Here is a 13,111-nt window from a genome sequence, read left to right as displayed (position 1 = left end):
GGCTTCTGTATTACCTTCATTGACTGATATCAATCTTATAATCCAGCAAACTCTTCCACCACTCACACCTTCCCTACACTGTATTTGTGAAGTTGATTTTTTTAATCCAAATCTCAGTACTTATATGAAATGCGTTCATTTAACACCTCCTCATACCCCTTTATATATAAAGACCCTAAGATCCCACACTACCAACTCTGCCTAAATGAGTTATAGCAGATGAGGACACTGAACATGAAGAAGGTCAAGATGGCTCCTAACCAGGAACTGCCTCTTCAAGTAAGGGAAGCCCTGACTAAATATTCTGATTGGAGTGCAATTCAATCCAACAAGTCATTACTAACACTTTTTATGTAGCAGACACTGTAAGGAAGTTGGGAAACAAAGACAAAAATGAAAGCAATATTTATTTGTCCTCAAGGAGATGACTTTCTACTGAAATGTTCCCTCTTGGTCAGAGAGAAAACAAGGTCCTCCCAAAGATCCAATATTGAGAGGGATGAGGAATGATGCTAGAAAATGAATTAGCCCTAGGAGCCTAGATTCTCAAAACCCACGTGGACATAGGGCCTGGCTGATAAGAAGTACCTTACTTTGGGGCCATCCAAGAACTTCTCAGGTTCCAGGTTAGCTGATTTGAAACCATATTTGATCACAGAATCTGGAATGTAAAGGGGATCCAGAGGTCATGAATTCACTACATCCACTGATCTTGATTAGCCTCTGTTCCTCACTGAAAACAACCAAATATTGGCCCCCTAATAAAGAATAAAGAAAGGGTCCTGGAGTCATGAGGACTTGAGTTCAAATAAGGCCTCTGGCACTTACTTGCTGTGTGACTCTGAGCAAATTACTTAACCCTACTGCCCCAAAGGGAAAAAGAAAGAAAATAACTGTGGATAACTCCTATTTGACTATTAAATACTTTCTTCATTACAATTCAGCAATCATTTACCAAATTTCTACTATGTGCAAAGCTTTGTAATAAATTCTGAGGATACTAGAACATTTTGCCTTCAAGTAACTTATATTCATTATACTAGGGAAATATAATATTCATTCATTCATTCATTTTTATTCAATCAATAAGCATTTTTAATGTCATGCTATATGTCAGGCTCCAATGGCCAAAATGAAAACAATACCTACTTTCTATTCTAAAAGGGGAAACAACTTATAGACTAATTAGCAGATCAATTCAGACTAATATTGGTTGCCTTCCAGTATTGATCTTGGGGTCCATTCTGACCTCTCAGATTAATTTTGCTGGTTGTTCATAAATGACAGCGACCTCACCAGCTATCTTTAAAGTGGTGTCGAACTGGTGTTTACTTAACACAGTCCATCAACATCATGAGACTGTAAGACTGAGGACTAGAAGGAGCCTTAGACTAGTCAAACTCTCCCGTTTTAAAAATGAGGAAATGGAAGCCAAGAGAAGTGAATGGGCAAGCCTTAGACCACATAGCAGTGGATAGAGTGCTGGGCCTGGAGTTAGGATGATTCATCTTTCTGAATTCAAATCTGACCTTAAATACTTACTAGCTCTGTGACCCTGGGCAAGTCATTTAATCCTGTTTGACTCAGTTTCCTCACCTATAAAATGAGCTGGAGAAATAAATGGCAAACCAGTCCAGTATAGTTGCTAAGAAAACCTCAAAAACTGGTCAAGAAGAATTGGACATGATTGAAAAATAACTGCACAGGTCACAAAGGGAGTATCACAAAAGGAATCATGATTCAAACCTTACTTTTTTGAATCCTAATCATAGTATTAGTTGACCTTTAGTCTTATTTATTTGACTTTGTTTTTCCTATCAATCTGAGGTTCTCTCACATAGACTCTTCAACATACCACTATATTAATGACTCAGTTGCATATTTACCTGGATCTCGAGTGATGCTTATGTCTTGAGTCTTAATTGAAATGTGTCTGCTTTCTTATGATCAAAACATGGTTTTTAATTAACCTAGTGATACCTGTCAGGAACAGATTTCACTGCTTAGTAATTAGAGTGATGAGCATTTCTAACAGCTTTGAGAAAACTGCCTGAACAAGCCCCTCTAAAAGGTGCTGTTCTCATCAGATTTGCAAGGGTGGCAGCTGTGATTCATAGGCTACATGCAATGGTAGCTAGAGATGGTTTCTGCCTGGTAGAAAGATCCCAGATTCTTGCTTAGAAGGCTAAAAATTGGAAGAGCTGGAAATTCTGGGCCTCCATACTAAATTTGCAGAAAGGATCCCCATTATACTCTCCCTCCTTCTAACTTTTCACCTTTTCCCTTATATGTCATAGTTATCTGTAGGCATGGCTGATTGTCTTGACTAGGCTGTAATCTCCAGAGATGGCAAAGATTTTGCCTTGTTCATCTTTGTATACCTAGAACCTAGTATGGGGTCTTATACAGAACAGGGACTTAATAAAGGGTTATGGAATCCATTGGTTACAATTGAAGGCAACTCTCCATTTCCTCAGAACCACAAGGTACTGCTTGAACAAATGAAAAGTAAATAGAATAAGATGAAATTTAATAAAGATCATTGTAAAGTTTTACCCTTGGTGCTTTTCCTACCTCCCTTCTTTTCTTCCTGCCTCCCTCATTCCTTTCTCCCTCCCTCCTTCCCTCACTTTTCCTTCCTTCCTTCCTTCCTTCCTTCCTTCCTTCCTTCCTTCCTTCCTTCCTTCCTTCCTTCCTTCCTTCCTTCCTTCCTTCCTTCCTTCCTTCCTTCCTTCCTTCCTTCTTTTTTTCTCTCCCTTCCCTCTCTTCCATCCATCCATCACTGTGAGTGACTCTTGGTTTGCAACTTTTCTCTAAAGGCAGATTTACAACTTGTTTTTCATTTGTTTGGAGAACAGAGGTTTTAAATGATTTGCCCATGGTCACCCAGCAATGAGACCCATGGGCCCTATGCTTGATAACTCTGCTTGAAATACTGAATCTGAGGCCTGTCCTTCTGTCTATTACATTGTATATGATTTATCATTTTTAAAACAAAGTATATACTGAGGACACCTGCCAGTTGGCAATGTATTCATCCTTTCATCCTTTTAAGGATTATTAGAGATGAGGAAACTGATATCTCAGATCGAGTCATTTGTACAAGGTCACATAGGCTGTGTCACAGATAGTATTTGAATCTAGATCTTTTGACTCCAGAGCCACAGCTGTTTTAGGTCTATAGACTGCCTAAATTGAAAGCCTCCTATACATTGGGGTACTTGAAGAATGGGTCCCCTTTACAAATGTATCATACTATAAAGTGATTTAAGGAATCTTTGAACATACCAAGAATCCTGTCTTTTTCAGAGCAGATAAGGTTATGCCACAGTAATTTGATGTATTTCTTTGGTGGTTAGTCTTGATATTCATAGATATATCAGTCAATCAAGCTGTTTGTTAACATGGTCCCCATCTTCCCCTGGGGGAATGCAGTCTACTGTGACCAGACTGCTTCTCTGTGGGTTGGTGAAGCTAGTTTGGGAAGTACAGGATGGGATAGAGGTGAATAGATAAAAATTTGCATGAGAAACATCTAGAGGAAGTTTTAGCAAACTTATGAAACCACACAAAGGATCTGTCCTACCAGTGTGGGGGATTCTGGTGTGGAAAGTTCCTCTACCAATACAGATTGCAATTCTGCTGTGACTTAATGGCTAAATCTTGAGGTGTTGCCTGAAACACAGGGAGTTAAGAAACTTGCCCAGAATTTGAACCTAGGTCTTCTTGTCTCCAAGCAGAGCCCTGATATCCAACATACACTATGCCATTCTGCATCAACTTTAGTGGACTTTTGAACGCAAGGAGCAGCTAAGAGGTAGCTAAGTGGAGAAGAGCACTGGGACTGGAGTCAGGAAAACATGAGTTCAAATCTGGCCTCATGAGTTCAAATCATGGCCTCATAAGTTGTTGTTATCAGCTCTTACCAACTCGATGATCCTGGACAAGTCACACAACCTTGTTTACCCCAGTTTTCTTATGTATAAAATGGGGATAACAAGAGCAACTAAACTGATTCTCCCAGGGTTGCTGTGAGAAGGAAATTAGATAATTGTAAAACTTTTATCACAGTGCCTGGCTCACAGCAGATGTTATATAAACAGTAGTGTTATTATTATTGTTGTAATTATCACTTAGGTATGACATGGAGATCAAAAAAGGAAAATGGCATGCTGGGCTGAGTGTATTGTATTGGGCACTGGGCACAAAGGGATATTTTGCTGTGGTCAAAATATATTTTCATTACTGTTCAGTATTGAATGCCCTAGTTTTGGAAGGATTATCTGGTCTCTGTCCAGAAGAGGGCAGCTAGGATGATGAAGGGCTAGGAGAATGGGTCCTTTGAAGATTAAAGAAATGAACTGGAGAAGCCAACACATAACAGATGATATGATAGTAATCTTTAAATATTTAAAGAGCTAACATTTGGAAGATAGAGTAGGTAGGTGGTATGGTAGATACAGTGCTGGGCTTGTAGTCAGGAAATCATGATTTCAAATCTGGCCTCAGACACCAGCTAGCTATGTGACCAGGCAAGTGACTTAACTCCACTTAGCTCAGTTTCTTCATCTGTAAAATGAGCTAGAGAATGAAATGGCAAAGCACTCTGCTATCTCTGTGAAGAAAACCCCAAATGGGGTCATGAGGAGTCTGAAAAAAACTGAATAATAACATTTGAAAAAGAGGTATCAAATACAAGTCCCTAGGGCCTCATTGCAGTCCATAATACTCCTTCATGCCTCTGGAAACAGATTAAAATATACCTGGGAAATATTTAATAAATACCATACTTAATAAAATAAATACAATAAAGAACAGAAAATATTAATATGTTGTTTTCAAAATCAACTTCTGACCCACAGGGATCCTTATGGTTGGTTTAGTGGCCCCTGTTTCTATTTGAATTTGATACCACTTGACTCCTTAGGGAAGAACTAGGAACAATGGGTGAAAGTTGTAGAAATGGAGACAGGGTCATGTGAACAAGTGATGTCGCTGGTAGTGGCAGTGAGTGGACTAAAACATAGTTCTCTTGTCCTAGAATGATACATTTTGAGAGGAGAAGGTATCTTAAAGATAATAAAAACTCACATTTGTTTACTGTGTTAAGGTTTGCAGAATGTCTTCATTATGACCACCCCATGAGGTAGACCACCCAAGTCTTATTATTGCCATTTTGCTGATGAGAAAACTTCAGTTCTTATAGGATAAAGACTTGCTCATGATCGCACAGCAAATATCTGAGACAATATTCAAATCTAGGTGTCCTGCCTCTTAATCCAGCATTCTTTTCCCACTATACTATGGTGTCTTTACCAACCTTTTTACATTTTTTTTAGGTTTTTGCAAGGCAATGGGGTTAAGTGGCTTGCCCAAGGCCACACAGCTAGGTAATTATTAAATGTCTGAGACCGGATTTGAACCCAGGTACTCCTGACTCCAGGGCTGGTGCTTTATCCACTGCACCACCTAGCCGCCCCTAACCTTTTCACATTTAGTAAGAGATTGGGCCACTAGAGCTCCAGACCTGAAGTCAGGAAGACCTGAGGTGAAATGCTGCCTCAGAAACTTATTAAAACTGTTTGCCTCAGTTTCTTCTTCTGTAAAAATGAGCCAGAAAAGCAAATGACAAACTACTTATCTCTAAGAAAAGCTCAAATGGGTTATGAAAAGACAGACAGGACTGAGATGGCTGAAAACTAGCAAAATTAAGAGATATATTTCATGGATCAGTGGAGAAAGGCTGCTAGGTTTTGAGAGAGAAGACCTGGATTTGAATCCCACCATCAACATATTTGACCTTGGTCAAATTCCTTCACCTCCTGGGGCCTCTGCAATCTTTCATAGCTAAATATATATCAAATTCCTCTGTTCAGATGGCTTACCCCAATTGAAGCAATTGAAATTTAGTCCTTTTCTGTTTAAAATGAGGATAAAACATGCCTGCTTTTGGAAAGGAGTCTTGAAGAAGGTCTGGGATGGGGGGCTTAAGGGGTTCAATGGGGATCCTGCCCAATCCTGACTGCCCAGTGAGCTATTTTGAGATGGGTTTTAGACAGAACTGTCACTTCATTTCACTCCTAACTACACAATGAGCTGCCTCCAACATGTCCTTCCTTGGGCTTCAGTCTTACCTTTGTTTTTTTTTTCCCTCTTCCATCCAGGAATGAGTTGCCTCAAATTTACTTGTTTTTGTTCACTGCCTTGTGGCTTAGATTCATGGGATGGCATCAGCTTAATAACCCATTAAGAGTCACAGTAGGGAAATCAGACTGCATTATGCTGAAGCAAATGGCTTGTCAGCTGTTAGAGTCAGGGACAGTCACTAGGATGGAGAACAGCTCATCTAAATACTAAATGATTGTGAACCCATGAGGAAGGCCTCCATCTCACCCCCCTTGTTGAAGTCCTTTAGAGCAAAGATAAAAGAATGGGCTACACAGGCTGCTGTTGCACCGAGGTCAGAGTCTGTTTGCTCTCTGCTTCATTTCGAAAGCTCCCTTCTGCATTCCTTCTGATTTTCTCTGAACACCACAAGCCTCAAACTGACAGGTGGGATGACGAGTATGGGCAGAGATTATATGAACAGAGGATGAGAGAGAGAGAGACAGAGAGAGAGAGAGAGAGAGACAGAGAGAGAGCCAGGGGTCATCTAATCCAACCCCCTCATTGTTATAGTTGAAGAAGCTGAGGTCCAGAGGGGTTAAGGGACTTAACTACAGTTACATGGGTAACAAAAGTCAGTATTGGAATTTGAGGCCCAGAAAAATGAATGGATTGGTTTAGCACAGAGCCTATTTGGCACATATAATAATAGGGAGATAATTAATGCATATTGATTGATTTCCCAAGTTTTACAAGTGAGAATGGTAGATTCCTTTCTAATTCCACATTTGCTATTCTTTTCCCTGAATTATGCCTCCTTTCATCTACTCCTTCCAATCCTTCTTGAGAGATAAACCAGGAATGGTTATTCTCATTTTGCAGATTGGAAATTTGAGGTCAAAGAAGAAGCTGACTATAATGCTATGTTGGGATGACAGTACTTTGATATTGCCAACATGGTCAGCCTTGTGTACTTTGTGTTCGAGCAGAACAGGGGTTGACTGCAGTCAGTAGAAAAGGGAATAGAGGGCCTTCCAAAGGGTGGAGGAAAAAGAGAAAATAAGAGATATTCTGAGCTGTGCATGGGGGTTACCTTGGCCGATCCTATTGGTATCTGACTGTGTCAGCATTTCTGACAGAGTTTTTTTTTTTTTTTTTTAGGTTTTTCAAGGCAATGGGGTTAAGTGGCTTGCCCAAGGCCACACAGCTAGGTAATTATTAAGTGTCTGAGACTGGATTTGAACCCAGGTACTCCTGACTCCAGGGCCGGTGCTTTATCCACTGCGCCACCTAGCTGCCCCCCTGACAGGTTTTAAGGGAACGAGGTAATGGTGAAGAGGGTGGCATATCACTTGGATGGAAACAGTCTATGCTAGGTGGTGAAAAAATCAGGGGGAGAATAAGTGGAATAAGTGCTGAAGGGTGAGAAGTCTCCTATAGCTATGAGATCCTGATCCCCAGCTGCTACTGCCCTTTCCACTTTCTCCCCCCAATTATTCTCTATTTATTTTATACACAACATAGATATATTTCTATATGCATATATTATCTTTCCTGTTAAACTGTAAGCTCTGTAAGGACAGGGACAGCTTTAATTTTCATCTTTATAGTATTACTGCCAGCAATGGGGCCTGAACCACAGTGACATGTTTGTTGATTGGTCCTGAGTCTCCTCCTCTTGAATTGTTATTGTGGCAAGTGACACCCCAGTCTGGGGTGATAACTAAGTCTTCTTTCAAAGTCCATCCATATCTGCACCAGAACTGGGGAGTATGTAACTTTGGACAAGTCATTTAATCTTTCAAGTCCTCAGTTTCCTCATCTGTAACATGAAGGGACTAACCTCAGAATTTCCTTCCTGTTCCAGACCAAAATGAGAAACGATTATTTCTCTCTGGTATTAATAGCTAATTTTAGGGTCAAAGTTTTCCCTCTTTTTTGCTTTTGTATCCAGGAATAAACAAGTGTGAGAAATCTTTCTAAAAGACTTGCCTAGCCAGAATGGCTAAGATCTAAATAAAGTCAGTAAAAGAAATCCTTAGTTTAGACAAATGGGCTCATTTCTGTTTACTGTTTATTCAGACAGTTCTGAGAAAGTATTGATTCCCTCTTTTGTCTTCAGGTGATATGGAAATTGAAAAATCTTTTTGATCAGGTTTTGGGTGATCCAAGAGACAAAATCCCAAGACCTCTCATGTAATATTCATTTTCTCATTAATTGGAGCAGCTAGATGGTACAGTGAGTAGAGTGCCAGCCCTGGAGCCAGAAGCTCCTAAGTTCAAATCTGGCCTTAGGTTCTTACTATCATGTGACCTTCGGCATGTCTCTTATCCATGATTAACCTCACATCCAGGTCTATCTCCAGTCATCCTGATTCATATTTAACCAACAGACCCAGATGGCTCTGGAGGAGAAAGTAAGGCTGGTGACTTAGCCCAGCATGCCCCTCACTCAAATCCAATTCACATGCATGTCATACCATCACCTTCCTGATGTTACGGTCTTTTTCAAGAATGAAGGACAAATATCAATTGTCATCCAGAGTTAATAGCCACCCTCAGGAATACCTGCTCTTCCAAGGGCTTCTAAATTGTGAGCCTACTGCCATGAGAAGTCTTTGTTCTAAAAGAGATAGTCAAATGAACTTTCTTTTATTAAAATGTTGGCATCATTAACAAAATGATCAAATTACCTAAAAAATGTGTTTCTTGAAACTTTGAAATATGCTCCACCTATGATCTTATGACATATGTGGTCAGATCCAGTCTAGCATTGTCTTTCTGAATTGTAACTATTAGCTTTATTCCTATTTTCCTTATTCTAGAGAAGAGAGGTAAAATGGTTTTAAGGAACCCATAAGTGACAGAATTCAAGGGCTCCATCTCCTAAAACAATCTTTGACATTTGAATTGTAATAATGTCTATGGTCTGCCTCCATTAGAGGTTCCTTCTTATAATGTAAGTGTACCTAGGAAGGGTAATGTAATAAACCTTAGTGTGAATTAATTTATCAGTGAACCTTTTGCCTTCAAGGTACTAAAGGAATGGTTTGTTGCATTATTGATATGGAAGTGACTTTAGTAGTTCACTAGTGATCCCCTTGTTCTGTAGATAAAGAAATAGGCTTAGAGGGCAAAGAACTTGTCCTGAAAAGTCAGAGTTTGTTCTCAAATCCAAGTCTTTTGTCTCCAGGTTCAGTGTTCTTACTACCATGCCATGCCACCTTTCATTGCAGCAAACTATAATTGTAGAAGGAAAGAGAGATTGGCTCTTATTGTTAGTCTGTGCCTGAAGGAGGAAAGTGAATGCAGAGCTGCAAGAAGAGTCCTTCCATATACTATGGAGGGCAAGACAAGGGCCTAGGCAACAGTGTTATGTGTGGTGTAGATGTGGGGAGGAGCAGAGTAAGGAAGGGTAGTGAAAGAGTCAGGAAATAGGAAAAAGGAACAGGGTCAACACTAGTAATTTTTCATATAGGGCAAAACCAGTTGGGGGCAGAGGACAGTGTAACTTTGGGTGTAGTCAGAAATTTCCAGAATTACAGAAAAACCCCTATATAGGTCGATGGGTTTTAGGAAAAGGATAGTCTGCTAACAGGACCCTGGGGATGGGGTTGAGTAAGGGACCTGGGCTAAACTAGAAGCCATGGGTAGTAATAGGAAAGATGGAAGTGTCTACATTGATAAAGGAAAGAAACATATCTTCTTAATCAAGTGGATGGCATTGCAGTGGCCCCAACCTAGTCATAGCTTTCAGCATAAGGGGAGAAAGTCCAGTTTGACTTTATTCATAGTTTCAGTGAAAGATCCAGCCCTAGTAACTCACTAGATGTTTGAGGCCACACTGTTCCAGTCTTTTCTTATTGCCTGTCTGCTAAGATGACTAGCTCCACTGTATTCAAATGGGAGGTAATGAACCTGATGCATTGTTCCTTCCTATCAATCAACCATCAATTTTTCACTTTGGATGTATTTATATTCACAATTACACCAATTTTCAGGCAAAGGAGCAAACAACTTGATTAAGCAGAAGATTTGCAGCTAGACAATGCCAACGTGAAAATATCAAGCTGTTCATCCGTTTTTACAATCTACGGTTGGCACTTTAAAAACAGCGTAGGGAGTTTTGGGGTTTCAGGGTGAGGTAGTAGAGAATGGGAGAAGGACAAAAGAGTAGAACAGCTGAAGCTTCTTTTTACTTAGTAAACAAGAAGGGGGGATGTTTTGCTGAAATACATATGGCTGAAATGGAATTATAATTGCCCTAGGCCTGTGCAATTAGATTGGGGGGGTGGGGAATAGGTCAAGACAGAGCTCCAAGCAGGAGGCAGTCTGGGTAAAGACAGTAAGTACTTGCCCCCACCTCCTCATGCCTGGGATTAATTATTGACTTGAATTCTTCTATGTTCTCTGAAATGAAGGAGATGCTGCTGATAGAAATGAATGTCTCAGAAAGAAGGGGTTTCAACCAAAGGCAATATTCTTAGGAAGACTGCTAAGTGAGTGTAGATGCTCACCTTTCTGGGTGTGAATTATGTACTAAAAATGCATAGACATTGCAAAAAGCTAAAGAAGCATTTTGATAAGTTTGATAGAGCCCTGGCTCTGATATTAAAAGGCCTGGGTTCAAATCCATCTTCTGATAATGTGACCATGAACAAGGTACCATAAGGATAGAGCATTGAGCCTGGAATTAGGAAGGTCTGAGTTCAAATCTGCCCTCAGACACTTAATAGCTATGTGACTCTGGGCAAGTTGCTCAACATTTATTTTTCTTAATTTTCTTATTTGTAAAATGTGGATAATAATAGCTCCTTCCTCCCAGGTTTTGTGAGGATCAATAAAATAACAACTATAAAATAATTAGTAAAGTTATTGACACACAGTAGTTGCTATATAAATATTAGCTATTGTTGCTATGATTATTATTATTATTATTACCTCTCTAGACCTCAGTTTCCTCAGCTATAAATTGGGGAATAATAATAGCACATATCTCTCAGGGGTATTGTAAGAAAGCATTGAAGAAATGGTAAAATATTTAGTACAGTAGTGCATGGTATATAAATGTTGTGGTTATTATTAACTCTCTGGGCCTCAGTATCTTCATCTATGAAATGAGAGGTTGGGACTACTCTGAGGTTACTTTCAGCTCCAGATCTTGTCCATGTCCTATGAAAACTGTGACTGTTAGGCATCTTTTCACTAACCACAACTGCTTCCCTGGTGCTAAATGGGGAAATAAGTCTCGAGAGTTCAGTTTGCAAGGTCACAGTGTAACATGACTTTTGATGAAATCTCTGATAGGCATCTCTAAAGAGATGGATGTCTGCTTGTTTAGGCAGAAATTACCTTCCAAAAGGAATTGAATCATGTATGATCTCCTTGAAGGCAATTGTTTTGCTGCTGAAATTCAATTCTTCTAAAGGAAACTTCTGACTCAACATCCATCCATCCATCTCTTGGAATAGTCCTCCTTGGCTCCACTTGGAGTTTTGTTTTGATCATTGGACTGGCACCAGGGACCAACTCTTAACTCCCATTGGTGAATCTGAAGCCTCCATTTTGGGGAAGGGTCTCAGAACAGCCATCCCTTATTCTTCAGGCTTTGCCACCACTCCTTCTCTTGAATATCTTGCCTCTCTCTCAATTTTTCAGTTTCTTCTTTACTTTTCCCCTTAGAATATAAGTTCCTTGGGGGCAGGGACTACTTTTCTTTTTACTTGCTTTTGTCTCCTCAGTGCTTAGTATGGTATCTATCATGCATTAAATGTCTAATAAATACTGACTTCAGATCACCCTTCTCCTCCTCACCTTGATGGGAAGGAGGAGTTGTGGAAAGATAGAGGCTGTGGAAATACATCTGTCCTGGAGGAATGTGAGAGATAATAGCATTGAGGCAGTATTGTAGAATCATGCAGGAGTCTCATCAGAAGTTGACTGGTGCCACTAAAATTCTTGAGTACTACAGACAAAGGCTAATATTCTCTTTCTCCCCTGTCCTGTTCCTTTCCATCACTTTTTTTTTGGGGGGGGGGGGTAAGGCACTAGGGTTAAGTGATTTGCCCAAGGCCACACAGCTAGGTAATTATTAAGTGTCTGAGGCCAGATTTGAATTCCTGTCTCCAGGACTGGTGCTCTATCCACTGCGCCACCTAGTTGCCCTCTCCATCACTCTTTTGAGAGAGCTACTACATACTTCAGGGGTCAGGGAGTTTTGTTTCCTAAAAGTTTCTTTACTCATGTTTTTAAATATTTGTTTTCTTAAGCTATTGATTAATAACTCACTGTACTGTTTGGGCTATGAATGTGCCACTGAGTAAGGTTATTGCGAATGGTCAAGGAAGGGAGAGAGAGATTTAAAACTAGAATATCTGCTAAAGTGAGAATTAGAGAGTCAGAGATTAATTTTTATAATTGTCCCCTCTGGATAGGCAAGTTAGCAGCAGCTGCTGGGCAATAAGCTAGCTGAGGTGGCACTGGAGTTTACCCTGTACCATGGTCCTCTGGGGAGTGGGGGCCGAGGGAGTGGTTAGAGAAAAAGTCCTACCTCAAGAGGAAGAGTAATCTGACCTGAAAAAATGTTTATACGTGTGTGTGTGTGTGTGTGTGTGTGTGTGTGTGTGTGTGTGTGTCTGTAGTGCTTAAGGATGAATAAGAGTCTTGCCTTCATGTTCATCAGCTCAGTGTACAGCTCCCATGACAACAATCAAAGATTGAGAGACCTTGGAGACAAATGAGGAAACTGAGGCCTAAAGAGATTAGGTCACTAATTCAGTGAGTTAACATATATTAAGTGCCAATTATGGGCCATACACTGTGCTAAGCTCTAAGGATACAAGAAAGACACGAGTCCCTAATCCCAAGGAATTTAGAGTCTAATGGGGGGATACAACAAAGATAAAACTATGTATAAACAAATATATCTGGACAAATTGGAGTTAATTCACAGAGGAAAGGCCCTAGACTTTATGGGCTCAGAAAAGGTTTTTCTGGAGAAGGTATT

The 13,111-nt window shown here is 40.1% G+C and overlaps 1 protein-coding gene across 1 annotated transcript in view; it reads right to left on the bottom strand.

Annotated features, from left to right (window-relative positions):
- ALK (ALK receptor tyrosine kinase) overlaps positions 1-13,111 on the bottom strand; it is a 1,220,046-nt gene that overhangs the window by 223,662 nt on the left and 983,273 nt on the right. The window lies entirely within an intron of this gene.

This window comes from Macrotis lagotis, chromosome 1, assembly GCF_037893015.1.
Source record: "Macrotis lagotis isolate mMagLag1 chromosome 1, bilby.v1.9.chrom.fasta, whole genome shotgun sequence".
NCBI classification, from domain to species: domain Eukaryota; kingdom Metazoa; phylum Chordata; class Mammalia; order Peramelemorphia; family Peramelidae; genus Macrotis; species Macrotis lagotis.
This window is presented reverse-complemented; position numbering and strand designations above follow the sequence as displayed.